Source organism: Aquarana catesbeiana, linkage group LG08 (assembly GCF_042186555.1).
Source record: "Aquarana catesbeiana isolate 2022-GZ linkage group LG08, ASM4218655v1, whole genome shotgun sequence".
NCBI classification, from domain to species: domain Eukaryota; kingdom Metazoa; phylum Chordata; class Amphibia; order Anura; family Ranidae; genus Aquarana; species Aquarana catesbeiana.
The window spans coordinates 291,513,786-291,533,055 of NC_133331.1; the positions used below are offsets into that span (position 1 = coordinate 291,513,786).

The following is a 19,270-nucleotide window of genomic DNA, read 5'->3' on the forward strand; positions in this document are numbered from 1 at the left end:
ACTTAAAAAAACGTTTTGCCTTTAGTTATACTTTAAGGCAATAAATAATGAGATCCCACAATTACATATAAACAGAATATTACACCAAAAACTATGTTTCAAAATATTAACGTAACTCCATACACAACAGCCAGCAACCTACCGAGCAGAATGTGAGAAGAGAATGTGGTTGGTATTCCAGAAACACGACTTGACTCCACACAAGACTGGGCTGTTTGTATTCATTCTGATCCTCTTGTTTAGAGGGACACAGGACATAGAAGAGGAGGGTTTCTGTATGTTAGATGTGATGTGAAAGTGAGGAACAAAGATGATGTTGTGGTTGTAGGTGGTGATGGTGCGGAGGAGGATTTATGGGAGGAATCTTTGATGGGTCTATGAACTATTGGACTTATCATTGGAGTCTACTACAGATGTCTTCAGATTTAAGGGGGAGAGTCGGCTGTTCCAACAAGTACATGGCCGTAAAAATTAAAGTAAAAGACTAAAACAAGATTGCCTTACGTGTAGCATAAAAAAAGAACCAAAAAAAAGAACCAATTAAAACAATCTTTAATAATAATAAATATAGAGGCACATTGTTATCAGTCAACATACAACGTATTAATGATTTATTTTATACCAAAAAAAAGGAATTTTCCTATTATATATGCATTTTTATGAGCTATGAAATATTACATTACACAAATCATATTAACCATTTTCAACCAGCAGATGGCACTCTCCAAGCAAATACAGCGCATAACACAACTACTGCAATGAGTAACCTTTTCTCTGACCAAAATTCTTTCCTTTGAAGCCTCTACTAAAGATCAGGGGAGATCACACTACACCACAGGAGGGACCCAACCAGCAGTGACACCCCCTCCTTCTCTCTCCTAGAGGGACCCAACCAGCAGTGACACCCCCTCCTTCTCTCTCCTAGAGGGACCCAACCAGCAGTGACACCCCCTCCTTCTCTCTCCTAGAGGGACCCAAACATCAGTGACACCCCCTCCTTCTCTCTCCTAGAGGGACCCAACCAGCAGTGACACCCCCTCCTTCTCTCTCCTAGAGGGACGCAACCAGCAGTGACACCCCCTCCTTCTCTCTCCTATAGGGACCCAACCAGCAGTGACACCCCCTCCTTCTCTCTCCTAGAGGGACCCAACCAGCAGTGACACCCCCTCCTCCTCTCTCCTAGAAGGACCCAACCAGCAGTGACACCCCTCCTTCTCTCTCCTAGAGGGACCCAACCAGCAGTGACACCCCCTTCTTCTCTCTCCTAGAGGGACCCAACCAGCAGTGACACCCCCTCCTCTCTCCAAGAGGGACCCAACCAGCAGTGACACCCCCTCCTTCTCTCTCCTAGAGGGACCCAACCAGCAGTGACACCCCCTCCTTCTCTCTCCTAGAGGGACCCAACCAGCAGTGACACCCCCTCCTTCTCTCTCCTAGAGGGACCCAACCAGCAGTGACACCCCCTCCTTCTCTCTCCTAGAGGGACCCAACCAGCAGTGACACCCCCTCCTTCTCTCTCCTAGAGGGACCCAACCAGCAGTGACACCCCCTCCTTCTCTCTCCTAGAGGGACCCAACCAGCAGTGACACCCCCTCCTCCTCTCTCCTAGAGGGACCCAACCAGCAGTGACACCCCTCCTTCTCTCTCCTAGAGGGACCCAACCAGCAGTGACACACTCTCCTTCTCTCTCTTAGAGGGACCCAACCAGCAGTGACACCCCCTCCTTCTGTCTCCTAGAGGGACCCAACCAGCAGTGACACCCCCTCCTTCTCTCTCTTAGAGGGACCCAACCAGCAGTGACACCCCCTCCTTCTCTCTCCTAGAGGGACCCAACCAGCAGCGACACCCCCTCCCTCTCTCTCCTAGAGGGACCCAACCAGCAGTGACACCCCCTCCTCCTCTCTCCTAGAGGGACCCAACCAGCAGTGACACCCCCTCCTTCTCTCTCCTAGAGGGACCCAACCAGCAGTGACACCCCCTCCTAGAGGGACCCAACCAGCAGTGACACCCCCTCCTTCTCTCTCCTAGAGGGACCCAACCAGCAGTGACACCCCCTCCTAGAGGGACCCAACCAGCAGTGACACCCCCTCCTTCTCTCTCCTAGAGGGACCCAACCAGCAGTGACACCCCCTCCTAGAGGGACCCAACCAGCAGTGACACCCCTTCCTTCTCTCTCCTAGAGGGACCCAACCGGCAGTGACACCCCCTCCTTCTCTCTCCTAGAGGGACCCAACCAGCAGTGACACCCCCTCCTTCTCTCTCCTAGAGGGACCCAACCAGCAGTGACACCCCCTCCTTCTCTCTCCTAGAGGGACCCAACCAGCAGTGACACCCCCTCCTAGAGGGACCCAACCAGCAGTGACACCCCTTCCTTCTCTCTCCTAGAGGGACCCAACCGGCAGTGACACCCCCTCCTTCTCTCTCCTAGAGGGACCCAACCAGCAGTGACACCCCCTCCTTCTCTCTCCTAGAGGGACCTAACCAGCAGTGACACCCCCTCCTTCTCTCCCCTAGAGGGACCCAACCGGCAGTGACACCTCCTCCTTCTCTCTCCTAGAGGGACCCAACCAGCAGTGACACCCCCTCCTTCTCTCTCCTAGAGGGACCCAACCAGCGGTGACACCCCCTCCTTCTCTCTCCTAGAGGGACCCAACCAGCAGTGACACCCCCTGCTTCTTTCTCCTAGAGGGACCCAACCAGCAGTGACACCCCCTCCTTCTCTCTCCTAGAGGAACCCAACCAGCAGTGACACCCCCTCCTTCTCTCTCCTAGAGGGACCCAACCAGCAGTGACACCCCCTCCTTCTCTCTCCTAGAGGGACCCAACCAGCAGTGACACCCCCTCCTTCTCTCTCCTAGAGGGACCCAACCAGCAGTGACACCCCCTCCTTCTCTCTCCTAGTAGAGGAGGTCAGACAGAACTTTGAAGTCTTTAATGAACTTTGATTTCCTTATAAAGTGTTTCTTCCATGATAAAGATCAGAGGAGCGCTCAGCCACGTGTTTTCTGAGGTGTATATCAAGGTGTGCTTCTTCCCAGTGTGAGATCTCTGATGTACGGCAAAATATGGTCCATATAGAAGACATTTCCCAAACTCAGGACACTAATTCACCTCAACGGTTGTGTGGGTTCTCTGATGTCTGGTAAGACAAGACTTCCATGCAAAACATTTCCCGCACTCAGGACAGGAATATGCCTTCTCCCCTGAGTGAGACGTCTGATGTCTGGAAAGCCTGGACTTATCTGAAAAACATTTCCCGCACTCAGGGCAGGGATACTGATTCTCCCCGGTGTGAGATCTTTGATGTTTAACAAGGTCTGTTTTTTGCGTATAACTTTTCCCGCACTCGGGACAGGCATATGGCTTCTCGCCAGTGTGAGATCGCTGATGCCGGGAAAGACTACCCTTTTCCGCAAAACATTTCCCGCACTCAAGGCAGGAATACGGCTTCTCACCCTTGTGAGATCTTTGATGTTTAACAAGGTCTGTTTTATGTTTATAACATTTTCCGCACTCTGGACAGGCATAAGGCTTCTCACCGGTGTGAGATTTCTGATGTCTGTAAAGAGTGCACTTCTCTGAAAAACATTTCCCGCACTCAGGGCAGGGATACCGCTTCTCCCCCGTGTGAGATCTTTGATGTTTAGCAAGGTCCGATTTGTTTGAAAAACCCTTCCCGCACTCGGAGCAGCAAAAAGGCTTCTCCCCACTGTGAGATCTTTGATGTATGACAAGTACCGATTTATGCGTATAACATTTCCCGCACTCGGGGCAGGGATACGGCTTCTCCCCCGTGTGAGACTTCTGATGTGTGTAAAGGTGGTACTTTTGGGAAAAACATTTCCCGCACGTGGGGCAGGAATACGGCTTCTCACCCGTGTGTATTCTGAGATGTGTGGAAAGATGGTACTTCTGGGAAAAACATTTCCCACACGTAGGGCAGGAATACGGCTTCGCACCAGTGTGAGAACCCTGATTTGCAGTAGGTCTGTGAAGTCCACCATCCATAGTGGAGATCATTGTCTTTTCTCCTCCACAATCTCCTGTGATGTCCTCATCTTCCATTTTACAACCTGGAGATGAAGTGAGACGATCCTTTGAGGGTTTCTCCATGGCGTGTCCTGAAAAAAAATACCAAAAATGACCAAAAGTTTTGAGACTTGCATAGACCAAGTGACCACAGACCTAGGCTTCTGGTGATATGCAGCACTGGAGGGAGCTTACAGCAGGATTTCCTCCTGAAAGATAAGTGTTTTGGTCTTTAGATTACTCCTTACTTGGAATACCGACAAGACTGGTACCCTGTTTCCCCAAAAATAAGACCTACCCTGAAAATAAGACCTACAAGGACTTTAACTAGGGCTTATTTTCGGGGAAACAGGGTAGGGCTTATTTGGGGGGCAGGGCTTATATTGCAGCCATCACCGACAATCACGCTAGGTCTTATTTTCGGGGAAACAGGGTAATAGATTTTTATGGTAACCTTCAGGTATAAGTCTACTTGAAGAAGAGGGACCAACCTCTTCAACCCAAGACTGATAGCAGAAAAAAAAATCCATTTCCCCATCCCTGAGGAGCCTGCATTGGCTAACCGAAAAGGATCGGATGACATTCAAGACCCTCTGCCTCACCCACAAATGCACACAAGGAAACGCTCCTCAATACCCATAGGTAATAAAACGCTACACACCCAATCGCAGTCTTCGATCAGCCAACCAAAACCTCCTCCACGCTCCCAAATCCCACTACAAATCGAAGGGAGAACGAAGATTCGCAGTCCAAGGACCACGGCTATGGAACACTCTACCGACCGACATCCGTATGGAAGAAAACAATCAGGCCTTCAGGAAAAAATTTAGGACCTACCTTTTCTAACAAGCTGGACCCACAGGACGGACCAAGCGCCTTGAGGCGAATCAGTTCGCATTTGCAGCGCTATACAAGTCATTCATTCATTCAACCAACCTGCTGTGAATGGTTGTTTAAGACATCGGTGGGTGCAGTCACCACCGAGTCCTTAACAACCAGTGATGTCACCTGGCCCCCTTTTACCTACATCCCCAGCCGTGTAAGCAAAGGAGTTGGGGATAGTTAAAAAAAATAAAAAAATGTGGGGGGTTCCCCTATAATTCACATCAGGCACTTCAGGTTCGGTATGAATTTTTATGCAAAAATTAGAAAAAAAATCATGGGGTCCCCTCATACCAGAACCTTACCTGTGCATGCAACCTGGCACAAGAAAAGGTGGAAGGCATGAATGTGTTCCCTTGAACCATATCAGGCCACATGCCCTCAATATTGGGGGAAGGTCACCTTGTCAGAGGGGAACCCCTGGCAGAGGAGCATGTCGCCACGTTGATGAAGACAAGGACCTCTTCCCCACAACCCTGGCCTGGATGTTGTGGGGGTCTGTAAGCTGGGGGCTTATCAGAATATGGAATCCTACGTTAACAATAAGGGGACACCCAGATATTGGTCTCACCATGTAAATGATTGAGTAAACGATGGGTGACATCATTGACTATATTTAGACATAACCATATTTGGTAATTGACGCCACTGGAATGCCAATGATGTCATTGACCCAATATGGTCAATGATGTCACCTAGGAGACCCCTTATTTATATCAGCTGCCATCCGCCTGAGCTTTCAGAAGCAGATGAGCAGTGGTTGGGGTGAGATCGTGTTGGTGTTTTTTTTTTTTTTTTATCTTTTGAAGGGTTGGAAGACATTGTTAATTACCTAGATCTACATTGCTGGGTGATGTGATTGGTGGTGGATGGTATTCTTCACACATGCCCATATGGGGGCTGGTATCTGGGGGTCCCTTTATGTTACAAGGGACTTCCAGATTCCAATAAGCTCCCCCTCTCCATCCCTCCCACAGACACACACAACCAGCAGGCCAGGGTTGAGGAAAGTAGGCACTTGTCCTCCTTAATGTTGGGACAAAGTTCTTTATTAGGGAGGGAGGACCACACTTGTCCTCTCTTTTCCTGGCCAGCCTGGCTATATGACTGGATTTTTTTTTTTTGGTTGGGGACTCCATGCTTTTTTCTTGATCTATACATGGGTTCCACCTTAAAATTCATACCAGACTTGAAGGGCCTGGTATGAATTGTGAGAGAACCCCCACACCGGTTTCGGTTTTGCTTTTTTATATTTCACTTTAAACATTATTAGAATCACTGATCCAGCCAAACAGAATTAGCATTTTATTGCTTTCATACGTATTTCCCAGGGCAGCGCCCAGTCCCTCATGCCATTTGTTGACAAATTGCCTAGAAAATGGGCAGAACCCATTTTTATCATTTGACTCACACTGACCTCCCAGGTGGGTTCCGCTCATTATTACTCTGGACCAATCAGTGAGCAGTAACAGAGCAGAGATAAGAGAAGAATATATTATGGGTCACCTGTGCTGATCTCTGTAGGAGTGTCCTCCTCTATGGATGTCCTCGTCATTCCAGCCTCCTCTGTATATTGCTGATCATCCCTCACATACGTCTCTTCTACTTCACCTTCAACTTTTATGATATTCAGAGATAACATCTGTAACATAGAAGTATTTATGATGTGAGATCACATAGAAAATATCATCTTGTAGAGTCCACACATCGTCTCCACATGTCAGAGTGTTCAATCACTTTATGTTCCCGACCCTCAACTCCACCTACCTGATGATGGTGGGGGATGGTGTGACCTTCCTGTGTGGAATCCCGGGAATACAGAGGACGGGGACATCTCTCTGGTGGATTTCTGTTTTTAGCTGGTCCCATCATAATGTTCTCGTAGAGATCCTTGTGTCCTTCAGAAAGCTCCTTCATCACACCATACTCCTCATCCTCCTCGTCATACTCTTCTTTAACCACAACAATATTATAATCCCCGAGGTTTCCACTCTAAATATATAATAAAACATTCATTGTAACAAACATGCTTGTGTATAAATAATAACTATCAGTGATTGTTCCTCATCTACCTGATGATGGTGAGGGATGGTGTGACCTTCCTGTGTGGAATCCCGGGAATACAGAGGACGGGGACATCTCTCTAGTGGGTTCCCATTACTGGATCCATCTGTAGGAAACACACACACTGACTGAATACATTGTTTCTATGTGTTTATCAGATGATGGGGGATCTAGGTGGACCCTCCGTACTGCTCTCTCCTTTACAATAAAGTCTCCTCTTACCCGGTGATGTGAGGGGCGGCTGATTGTCCATCATGACGTCCTTGTAGAGATCCTTGTGTCCTTCTATGTACTCCCACTTCTCTATAGAACAGAATGGCTGGTATATTTTCTTCAGATGTGTCACTTTTCCACTAATGGACTTTTATGTGTGTATCATCATCTGCTGGAGATAAAAGACGTCACAGTGACTATGGAAGAAGAGGACGGACATGACGGGGGGTTACTGGGTGTAAATAGAAAATAAGATCTTATTACCTCCTCTGTTGTCACTTCCAGCAATGTCTCTTCTCTACTTTCTCCGGACTCACCTCTCTCACCCGGAACTTCTTATTTATACCTGATATCACTTCCTGTCTGTACCTGACATCACTTCCTGTCTTCAACTGAGACTTTCTGTCTGGGAAAAAGTGAGATCACCACCTTGTGGAGCTCAGAGGAACTGCAAAGAAACGTTTCGTAGTGTGAACACGGCCTTGTGTTGTGTGTGTATGTACTGTATATCCTTATCATAGCTCCCAACTGTCCCTGATTTTGAGGGACTGTCCCTGATTTGGAAAAAAAGTCCCTCTGTCCCTCTTTCCTGCTCACTTGTCCCTCATTTTGGTCTGATCTATATAGTTGTATATAAAATGTACTATTTAGCTTTCAAAAAGTGTTTTCCAATGCTAAACCTTTCATCCTTTCATCTAATTTCTAAATTGATGTGTTAGTAAACGTCAAAAGTCAGTATAAAGGAAAGGAATAGTAGTGGTAAAAAAAAAACCCTTGTGGGTCTACCTAATCGTTTTTGTTTTTTTTTTGTATAATTGTCATTTTAGTGGGCGTCACAGCTGTCCTTCATTTCCATCTTAAAAAGTTGTGAGGTATGCCTTATAGATGGGGTCATCTCCACTCCCACCAAGGAGGGTAGAATTATATTAATAGCTTGCAATGCCAAGCAATGCTGAGGTTTCCAAAGCAAGCAAAGTACTTTCTTGTATTAGGAGAGGTATGGACTCCAGAGAATGAGGCATCATCTGTACAAATCATTAGTAAGACCTCATCTGGAATATGCAGTTCAGTTTTTGACCTCATCTGGAACATGCAGTTCAGTTTTGGACCTCATCTGGAACATGCAGTTCAGTTTTGGACCTCATCTGGAACATGCAGTTCAGTTTTGGACCTCATCTGGAACATGCAGTTCAGTTTTGGTCACCAGTTCTCAAAAAGGATATCGGGGAACTGGAGAAAGTGCAGAGAAGGGCAACCAAACTGATAAGAGGCATGGAGGAGCTCTGCTATGGTGAAAGATTAGAGGAACTGAATTTATTCTCTCTTGAGATGAGGAGATTAAGGGGGGATATGATCTCCATGTACAAATATATAAGGGGTCCATATAGTGAACTTGGCGTTGAGTTATTCATTTTAAGGTCATCGCAGAGGACAAGGGGGCACTCGTTACGTCTAGAGGAAGAAAAAGATTTCATCTCCAAATATGGAAAGGTTTCTTCACATTAAGAGCTGTGAAAATGTGGAATAGTCTCCCTCCAGAGGTGGTTCTGTCCAGCTCAGTGGATTGCTTTAAGAAAGGCCTGGATTCTTTCCTAAATGTACATAATTTAACTGGGTACTGACATTTATAGGTAAAGTTGATTCAGGGAAAATCCAATTGCCTCTTGGGGGATCATGAAGGGGGGGTAAAACTGTCTGGAGGAGACGTGGTTAAGATGGGTTGCTCTGGATTGAGGTTCTATTTGAGCACAAAAATAACCCAACGTCTGGGGATTGGATGGGTGCTTGCAACTCATGGCTCTGTATACAACTTTCCAAACTCTCATACGTCTTCAGTCCTGAGTTAATATCCATGTGACCTCCGTGGTATTGAGTTGATCTGAAGTCCAGACGGCATATTGTATTCAGAATCTATACAATTGATGATTTAATATCCGAGAAAACCCTTACGCCCTACTTGAACCAAATCCAGGGCAGTTCGGCTCATTACAAGAGGCAAGCTATCAGAGTCCTGTATCTGGTGGTGCCAAAAATAAATCGAGCCGCGGGCTGAGCTCATTCCCGAAATGCCTTGACGGATGATCTTGTGGTTGGAGAATTGCTGCAGTGTGTTCACATCAATTTTTAGAGGAACGGAACAAAAAAATGTATCAACTTGTTCAGTTGAGTTTATGAAAATGATTGTAAGTCAGGAGGACTCCTTGTTATCAGCTCCGCATTTCCAGATTCATACAGGATGGCTTCCTGCCGGTCGGTATGGACACCAGAAGGTGCAGACAGATTTGACTCCTATTGATTTCAATGGGGTTCGAGTTCAGCATCTGAACTTCTGTGGAGTTCACCAAACCCTGCTTGAACCAAACCCAGCAAACCCAGCGCAGTTCGGATCCTCACTAGAGGCAAGTCCTGTATCTGACGGTTGTGGGGGGGCAGCAGTAAAAGTGAGCATGCCAGGATTCCAGCTCACTAGATAGCTTGAAGAATAACGTGGCTACTCCAAAGCATTGGGTGCACCAGATTCGTATCTGCCTGTGTGTGCAGCCAGCTAAATTTAGGTAAATCTCTCCAGTGAACACCAAAGGAATTTCAGACTGTGATGACTGTAGGTGCTTGCTTACACATGCTTTTTTTTAAAGCACTCTGAATGACAACCAAAGCCCCTGTCACAAAATAAAATGGTGACCTCACAGTCCTGTTCATCCATTGCATTTGCTGCGCTTCAAAAATGATACCCCATGTCGCTTTCTTGGTGCATCAAAACGTCTCCAAAGCCTCCATAGAAGTCTATGACAATGCTCACTTACAGCACCTGCAGCTTTTGAGAGGCTTTTATTCAGCTTTATGTTTCTGTTGTTTTAAAGGTATGAGATATTCCAGGATGCACTGGGAAACCAACAAGCGAACCAGAAAGACCTCATCAGCAGTTACTTTTGGTTCATGTGTGTACATGGTTCATCTGGTGTGCAGCGTGGAGCAGCAGGAAGGTGAGCCGGGTCCGGACTGGAGCAGAGCAACTAGTAGAAGGCAACATGGGAATCGTATAGGGGAAGGTGAGCGGGGACGGGAGAGAGAGGACTGAGCAGAAGGGGATCAGCAGAGTTGGGGGCCCAGAGAAGGTGTCAGGAAGGACATGCCAGTAGACAACATGGTTCCTTTAGGCGTGCCTCTATACAGACTAATACATGTTCCCTCCCATACAGGTAGACATTTGGGTAAAACGTATGCACATACGAGAATGTATATCGGCACTTGCAGAGGAGCGTGCACACGTGCACATACAAGTGTACATCAGCGTGCTCATGTGCACAACTTGCAGATGTTGGCACCAAATGGGATATATAAACTGTGTCAGTGGTCTGGTTCAGTGCTGCTTTGTCTTTCAGCCTCCTGTGTATCCTGTGATTCTGTATCTTGATCACTGTTGCTGACCCGGCTTGCCTGACCACTCTCTGAACTCCACCTGCATCGACCCCAGCTTGTCCTTGACCTCCGCTTCTGTCTGCTCCCTTGGCTTTTTTTCCACTAATTGGCTCCTGACCCAGCTTGTACCCAGAGAACGCTCCTGCCTGCTCCTATGTACCCGATCCGTCCTGACAGTATATGAATAGGCTTACCTGACTTATCCTGCTGTCCAACAGTCAGCTACCAGTGCCTGCCTCATCTGCCCGCTGTCACCAGTGCCAGCCTGCTTCAGTCTGCCATCCACCAGCTGTCTACCAGTCTGCTTGCTTCTCTGGAGACAACTGACAACCCCCCTGCCTGGCGTGGATACCCGCTCTGCTACTCGCAAGACTTACAGGCACTCGTGCCACTCTGCAATCCTACGCCTTCTGTTCACACTACTAGGGGCTCCAAGTCAGAGGAGTAAGGGAGACAACCCTCCCTCATCATTTCAGGCTTTGCTACCAGGTACATGGTAGAAGGAGAAACAAGCAGATGTCACATGTGGTGAGCAATGTGGGAGCAAAAAAGCGGGAGGTGAGCGGGGACCCCAGAGAGAGGAGGATCAGCAAATCAGAGGATCAGCAGAGCTGGGGGTTACTACTGAGTGGGGGATCAGCAAAGCTAGGGGTACTACTGAGTGGAGGATCAGAAAAGCTAGGGGTACTATTAAGTGGGGGATCAGCAAAGCTAGGGGTGCTACTGAGTGGGGGATCAGCAAAGCTAGGGGTACTACTGAGTGGGGGATCAGCAAAGCTAGGGGTACTACTGAGTGGGGGATCAGCAAAGCTAGGGGTACTACTGAGTGGGGCATTGATAGAGAAATAGCATATTACATATTTCCTTATTTAAAGTTGTCCAATTGTCTCACAATATTTAAGAATGCCTCCAAGCCTTGTCTAAGAGGCCATGAAGGGCAAAGTCTAGTTACTTTTAGCTGACTCATGAGATAGGAATCTGATTATAAACTGACTTTATGGACAAGCCAGCCCACTTTCGGGAATATTAGGTCATTTTGCTCCAAAGGGGGATGGGTGGACCATTTCTCTAAATAACACACACAGCTTGTAATACTTGTCTTGTTCTCAGAGCTTGCAATTATGCATGCATCTGTGGTCATCTGCACCATGCCATATAACTGGAGTGACCCATGGTGGAAACAGCATTAGCAGAGCTGGGGGGTACTACTGAGCAGGAGGATCAGCAGAGTTGGAAGTTACTAATGAGTGAGGGATCAGCAGAGCTGGGGGTTACGACTGAGTGCGGTAACAGCAGGGCTGGGGATACTTCTGTGATCTGCTGAACGAGGGTACTAATAATCTGGGGATCTGCTGAACGAGAGTAACAGTGAGTGGGGGTACTACTGAGCTTGAGGTCTACTGGGCCCCTTTAAAACAAATTGAAAATCAACACACACAGGGCGTTTCCCAAGTTTCATTAAACCTTCAAAAAAAGCATCAGCAAAGCGGTGATGCATGTTGAAGTGGAAGGCACGTTAATGCGTGTTTAAAGTCAAAGCAAGTGTAAATGAGCCCTATAACAGTTGTTTTTTATCATCTCGAAGTAAGCCCTGTTCTCATTTCTCCTCCACCAATCCAAGTTTTCATCACATGTCCATCAGTCTAAATAAAAAAAACCTGGAGAAAATATTCACCCACGGTCTCCCTCATTTAATATTCTTCCTTTGTGATTAAATTCTGAATTCTGAATGCCATTCCACTCTGCCAAGAATAAATCAAGCCAAGCTCACATCATCACCCTGGGCTGAGCTTATTTTTGAAGAGCCTTGACAGATGATTTTGTGGTTGGTGTTCCAGAAACACAGCTTGACTCCTCACAAGACTGGGCTGTTTGTATTCATGCTGATCCTCTTGTTTAGAGTGACACGGGACACAGAAAAGATGGAGGGGGGGCTTCTCTATGTTAGATGTGATGTGAGAGTGAGGAAGAAAGACGATCTTGTGGTTGGAGTTCCAGAAACACGGCTTGACTCCTCACAAGACTGGGCTGTTTGTATTCATGCTGATACTCTTGTTTAGAGGGACGCGGGACATTAAAAAATGGAGGTGGGGGGGTTCTCTATGTTAGATGTGATTTGAAAGTGAAGAAGAAAGATGACCTTGTGGTTGGTGTTCCAGAAACATGGCTTGACTCCTCACAAGACTGGGCTGTTTGTATTCATGCTGATCCTCTTGTTTAGAGGGACATGGGACATAGAAAAGATGGAGGGGGGGGGGTTCTCTATATTAGATGTGATGTGAAAGTGAGGAAGAAAGATGATCTTGTGGTTGGATATGTGGTTGGTGTTCCAGAAACACAGATCGACTCCTCACAAGACTGGGCTGTTTGTTTTCATGCTGATCCTCTTGTTTAGAGGGACACGGAACATAAAAAAGATAGAGGGGGGTTTCTCTGCATTAGATGTGATGTGAAAGTGAGGAAGAAAGATGATCTTGTGGTTGGAGGTGGTGATGGTGATGCGGTTGGAGGTGGTGATGGTGTGGAGGAGGAACTACGGGAGCAAAGATAGATGGGTCTATGAACTGATGGACTTATCATTGGAGTCTACTACAGACGTCCTGAGATTTATGAGAAGGGGGAGAGTCGGCTGTTCCAACAACTACCAGCCAGGAAAACCAAATTACTAAGACACAAGATTAAGATTAAAACGAAAACCTACAGGATGGACCTTACTTGTAGTGTTAGAAAAAGGAATAAAAGAAAAGAACATTTCATCATACAAAATCTGAGAACTTAGTTGGTGTTGCAGAAACACAGCTTGACTCCTCACAAGACTGGGCTCTTGGTATTCATGCTGATCCTCTTGTTTAGAGGGAAAAAGGAATAAAGGAAAAGAAAGAACATTTCATCATATAAATCTGAAGGTCAACTTTTATCATTCCACTTACAAAGAATATCATAAATGTAAAAAAATGAATCTTCATTTGTTTCATATAAAAAAATGTGTAAATATATTTGCGTTTTTATCACATAAATATAACATTTTACATCAGTTAATGTCATATTTCCCACTTTCTCCCAGCAGGCGGCTCTCTCCAAGCAAATGAAGATTCTTCTGCAAGTGGATAACCACTGCACCAGAATGGTCAGTCCTGCCACGTAGTCTGATCTCCCCTTCTCTTCATCCACAAGCAATATCTAGATCTTCTTCCACCACGATATTTTCCTTCAAAGCTTCTGCTGAAGATCAGGGGAGATTAGACTACACTGCTAGAGAGACCCAACCAGCAGTGACACCTCCTCCTTCTCTCTCCTAGAGGGACCCAACCGGCAGTGACACCCCCTCCTTCTCTCTCCTAGAGGAACCCAACCAGCAGTGACACCCCCTCCTTCTCTCTCCTAGAGGGACCCAACCAGCAGTGACACCCCCTCCTTCTCTCTCCTAGAGGGACCCAACCAGCAGTGACACCTCCTCCTCCTCTCTCCTAGAGGGACCCAACCAGCAGTGACACCCCCTCCTTATCTCTGCTAGAGGGACCCAACCAGCAGTGACACCCCCTCCTTCTCTCTCCTAGAGGGACCCAACCAGCAGTGACACCCCCTCCTTATCTCTGCTAGAGGGACCCAACCAGCAGTGACACCCCCTCCTTCTCTCTCCTAGAGGGACCCAACCAGCCGTGACACCCCCTCCTTCTCTCTCCTAGAGGGACCCAACCAGCAGTGACACCCCCTCCTTCTCTCTCCTAGAGGGATCCAACCAGCTTGTGACACCCCCTCCTTCTCTCTCCTAGAGGGACCCAACCAACAGTGACACCCCTCCTTCTCTCTCCTAGAGGGACCCAACCAGCAGTGACACCTCCTCCTTCTCTCTCCCAGAGGGACCCAACCAGCAGTGACACCCCCTCCTTCTCTCTCCTAGAGGGACCCAACCAGCAGTGACACCCCCTCCTTCTCTCTCCTAGCAGCGGAAGCCGCACAGAACTTTGAAGTCTTTAGTGATCTCTGATTTCCCTATAAAATGTTTCTTCCATGATAAAGATCAGAGGAGCGCTCAGCCACGTGTTTTTTGAGGTGTATATCAAGGTGTGCTTCTTCCCAGTGTGAGATCTCTGATGTATGGCAAAATATTATCCATATACAAGACATTTCCCGCACTCGGGACACTAATACTAATCGAGGGTTGTGTGGGTTCTCTGATGTTTGGTAAGGCAAGACTTCTGTGAGAAACATTTCCCGCACTCAGGGCAGGGATACGGCTTCTTCCCTGTGTGAGATCTTTGATGTTTAACAAGGTTTGATTTATAGAGAAAACATTTCCCGCACTTATGGCAGGAATATGTCTTCTCCATCATATGAGATCTCTGATGTCTCAAAAAATTTGCCTTATCCGAAAAACATTTCCCACAGTGATGGCAAGAATATGGCTTTTCCCCACTGTGCAATCTCTGATGTATAGATAGATGGGCCCTCTGTGAAAACATTCTCCCGCACTCAGGGCAGGAATACGGCTTCTCCCCTGTGTGAGATCTGTAATGTCTGGCCAGGTCTGATTGGTAGGGAAAACATTTTCCGCACATAGAACAGGAATACGGTTTCTCTCCTACATGAGATCTTCGATGTTTAACAAGGTTTGATTTCTGTGCATAACATTTCTCGCACTCAGGGCAGGAAAATGGCTTCTCACCTGTGTGAGATCTTTGATGGTTAGAAAAATTGGCCTGATGTGAAAAACATTTGCCACACTCATGGCAAGAATATGGCTTTTCACCCGTGTGCAATCTCTGATGTCTAGCTAGATCAGTTTTCTGTGAAAACCTTTTCCCGCACTCAGGACAGGAATGCGGCTTCTCCCCTGTGTGAGATCTATTATGTCTCAAAAAATTGGTCATAACTGAAAAACATTTCCCACATTCATGACAGGAATATGGCTTTTCACCAGTGTGCTGTCTCTGATGTGTAGATAGATGGGCCCTCTGTGAAAACATTTTCCTGCACTCAGGGCAGGAATACGGCTTCTCCCCTGTGTGAGATCTGTAATGTCGGGCCAGGTTTGATTTATAAGGAAAACGTTTCCCGCACTCAGAACAGGAATACTGCTTCTCCCCTCTGTGAGATCTCTGATGTATAATAAGATCAGATGCAGAGGTAAAACTTTCCCCACAATAGTACCAGGAGAATTCCTTCTCCCCCTGAATTCCAGCACCATCTCTCACAGTATGAGGTTGCTCAGAGTCAGAGGGATTCCATGGTCTATCCACACTGTGAAGTCCACCATCCATAGTGGAGCTCATTGTCTTTTCTCCTCCACAATCTCCTGTGATGTCCTCATCTTCTATTTTACAACCTGGAGATAAAGTGAGACGATCCTTTGAGGGTTTCTCCATGGCGTGTCCTGGAAAAATATAAAAACATCATCAATAGATATGAGAGGGTTAGTTCACTTCCATCAAGATTCCATCTGGATCAGGTAGATATGAGTGAGCAGATGTTCTCTGTGGATGTCCCAACCAGCTGCAACAAGATTGTAAAATAGAGTTGTATGTTATCACTCAGCTCCTGCTCTACTCTGGACCAATCAGTGAGCAGTACAAGAACAGAGATAAGAGAAGAATATATTATGGGTCACCTGTGCTGATCTCTGTAGGAGTGTCCTCCTCTATGGATGTCCTCGTCATTCCAGCCTCCTCCGTATATTGCTGATCATCCCTCACATACGTCTCTTCTTCTTCATCCTCAACTTTCATGATAATCAGATCTTCACCCTAAACCAACAGAATGGCAGAAAATAACATCTGTAAGATAGAAGTATTTATGATGTGAGATCACATAGAAAATATCATCTTGTAGAGTCCACACATCGTCTCCACATGTCAGAGTGTTCAATCACTTTATGTTCCCGACCCTCAACTCCACCTACCTGATGATGGTGAGGGATGGTGTGACCTTCCTGTGTGGAATCCCCGGAATACAGAGGACGGGGACATCTCTCTGGTGGGTTCCCATTACTGGATCCATCTGTAGGAAACACACACACTGACTGAATACATTGTTTCTATGTGTTTATCAGATGATGGGGGATCTAGGTGGACCCTCCGTACTGCTATCTCCTTTACAATAAAGTCTCCTCTTACCCGGTGATGTGAGGGGCGGCTGATTGTCCATCATGACATCCTTGTAGAGATCCTTGTGTCCTTCTAAATACTCCCACTCCTCCATGGAGAAATAGACAGTGACATCCTGACACCTTATAGGAACCTGACACACACAATGATACAGTCACCATCCAGACACATCCCTTGTCTGTTACTGGATAATGTCCCAGAATTCCCAGAATCCTCCTCACCTCTCCTGTCAGCAGCTCCATCATCTTCTTGGTGACTTCTAGAATCTTCTCCATGTTGTGTCTCTCAGGTTTTAGGGAGTGAGATGCAGGTACTCTGATGATCATATGGTCTCCAGATTTTGTGTGAGCATAACTCTGTATGGAAACACCAATAGCAAGATTGTATCATATTCCCAGAATCCTCCTCACCTCTCCGGTCAGGTCTGTGTTTTAATAATAGAGATAAGAGTGATGTCATGTGACCTCCCAGAATCCTCTTCACCTCTCCGGTCAGGTCTGTGTTTTATTAATAGAGATAAGAGTGACGTCATGTGACCTCCCAGAATCCTCCTCACCTCTCCGGTCAGGTCTGTGTTTTATTAATAGAGATAAGATTGATGTCATGTGACCTCCCAGAATCCTCCTCACCTCTCCGGTCAGGTCTGTGTTTTATTAATAGAGATAAGATTGATGTCATGTGACCTCCCAGAATCCTCCTCACCTCTCCGGTCAGGTCTGTGTTTTATTAATAGAGATAAGATTGATGTCATGTGACCTCCCAGAATCCTCCTCACCTCTCCGGTCAGGTCTGTGTTTTATTAATAGAGATAAGAGTGATGTCATGTGACCTCCCAGAATCCTCCTCACCTCTCCGGTCAGGTCTGTGTTTTATTAATAGAGATAAGATTGATGTCATGTGACCTCCCAGAATCCTCCTCACCTCTCCGGTCAGGTCTGTGTTTTATTAATAGAGATAAGAGTGATGTCATGTGACCTCCCAGAATCCTCCTCACCTCTCCGGTCAGGTCTGTGTTTTATTAATAGAGATAAGAGTGATGTCATGTGACCTCCCAGAATCCTCCTCACCTCTCTGGTCAGGTCTGTGTTTTATTAATAGAGATAAGAGTGATGTCATGTGACCTCCCAGAATCCTCCTCACCTCTCTGGTCAGGTCTGTGTTTTATTAATAGAGATAAGAGTGATGTCATGTGACCTCCCAGAATCCTCCTCACCTCTCCGGTCAGGTCTGTGTTTTTTTAATAGAGATAAGAGTGGTGTCATGTGACCTCCCAGAATCCTCCTCACCTCTCCGGTCAGCAGGTAGATGATCTCCAGGGTGAGGTTTAGTATCTTCTCAGTCATGTGACTCCGGTCCTCCTCCATCCTCATTAATGTGGTCATGTGATCTCTGCGGGTTTCTCTGTAGATGGATGAGATTGCTCAGCAGGGTCAAAGGGTGCACAAAGCTTTATGGGTGAGCACCATTAAGCATCAATCATACAGCCCAAATATAAATCTCATCCCTCGTTACAAAAGACTGCTAAGGTGAGAAGGTGACACATCTAAAAAATAACAGACTTTTCCGACCTCGTAATAGGTGAAATGGTCTGCCTCTGAAGGGGTTAATCTAGGTTTCTACACTATATATGTGTGTATCATCATCTGCTGGAGATAAAAGACATCACAGTGACTATGGAGGAAGAGGACGGACATGACGGGGGATTACTGGGTGTAAATAGAAAATAAGATCTTATTACCTCCTCTGCTGCCACTTCCAGCAATGTCTTCCCCTCTACTTCCTCCCGACTCACCTCTCACCTGGAAATTCCTGTCTATGACTGACATCACTTCCTGTCTGTACCTGACATCACTTCCTCTTTTCCATAGAGACTTCCTGTCTGGGTAGAAGTGAGATTACCACCTTGTGGAGCTCAGAGAAACTGCAGCCCGGAGAAACATCTCGTAGTGCGAACACGTCCTTGTTCTGTGTGTGTGTATGTACTGTATATCCTTATAGATGGGGTCATCTCCACTCCTACCAAGGAGAGAGAAATATATTAATCAGAAGGATTTTTTTATTACCCTTTGTTTTGAAGCAAAACTGATTATGGATTTTGTTAAATTATCTGTCATTTCCCATTGTTTGGCTTTGAAAACCTTATCTACCTTTGATGAAAAGCTTTGTAAGCCCTGCAATGCCTCCATCCAACAGTGGAATGGGTGACATGGGCCTCCCCCTCTCACTGTCCTCAGAAAGGCAGAGGTCCACCTTAACTGCAACAAAGCTGCCAGGAAGGGCCCCATACCCAGTACAGATGGGATGGGGAATCATCTTCTTTCATCTCACATCTTTCCTGACAAATGGGCTTCTGGAAGAATGGTCAAACATTCCCATAGACACACTCCTAAACCTTGCGGACAGCCTTCCCAGAAGAGTTGAAGCTGCTATAGCTGCAAAAGGTGGGCTGACTCAATATTGAACCCTAAGGACTAAGACTGGGATGCCATTAAAATTCATGTACGTGTAAAGGCAGGCGTCCCAAAACTTTTGGTAATATAGTGTATCTATTGCCTGCC

At 46.5% G+C, this 19,270-nt stretch overlaps 1 pseudogene; it reads right to left on the reverse strand.

Annotated features, from left to right (window-relative positions):
- Nucleotides 1–534: 534 nt before the first annotated feature.
- LOC141104972 (uncharacterized) lies at nt 535–18,433 on the reverse strand (annotated as a pseudogene).
- Between the last annotated feature and the right edge of the window lie 837 nt (nt 18,434–19,270).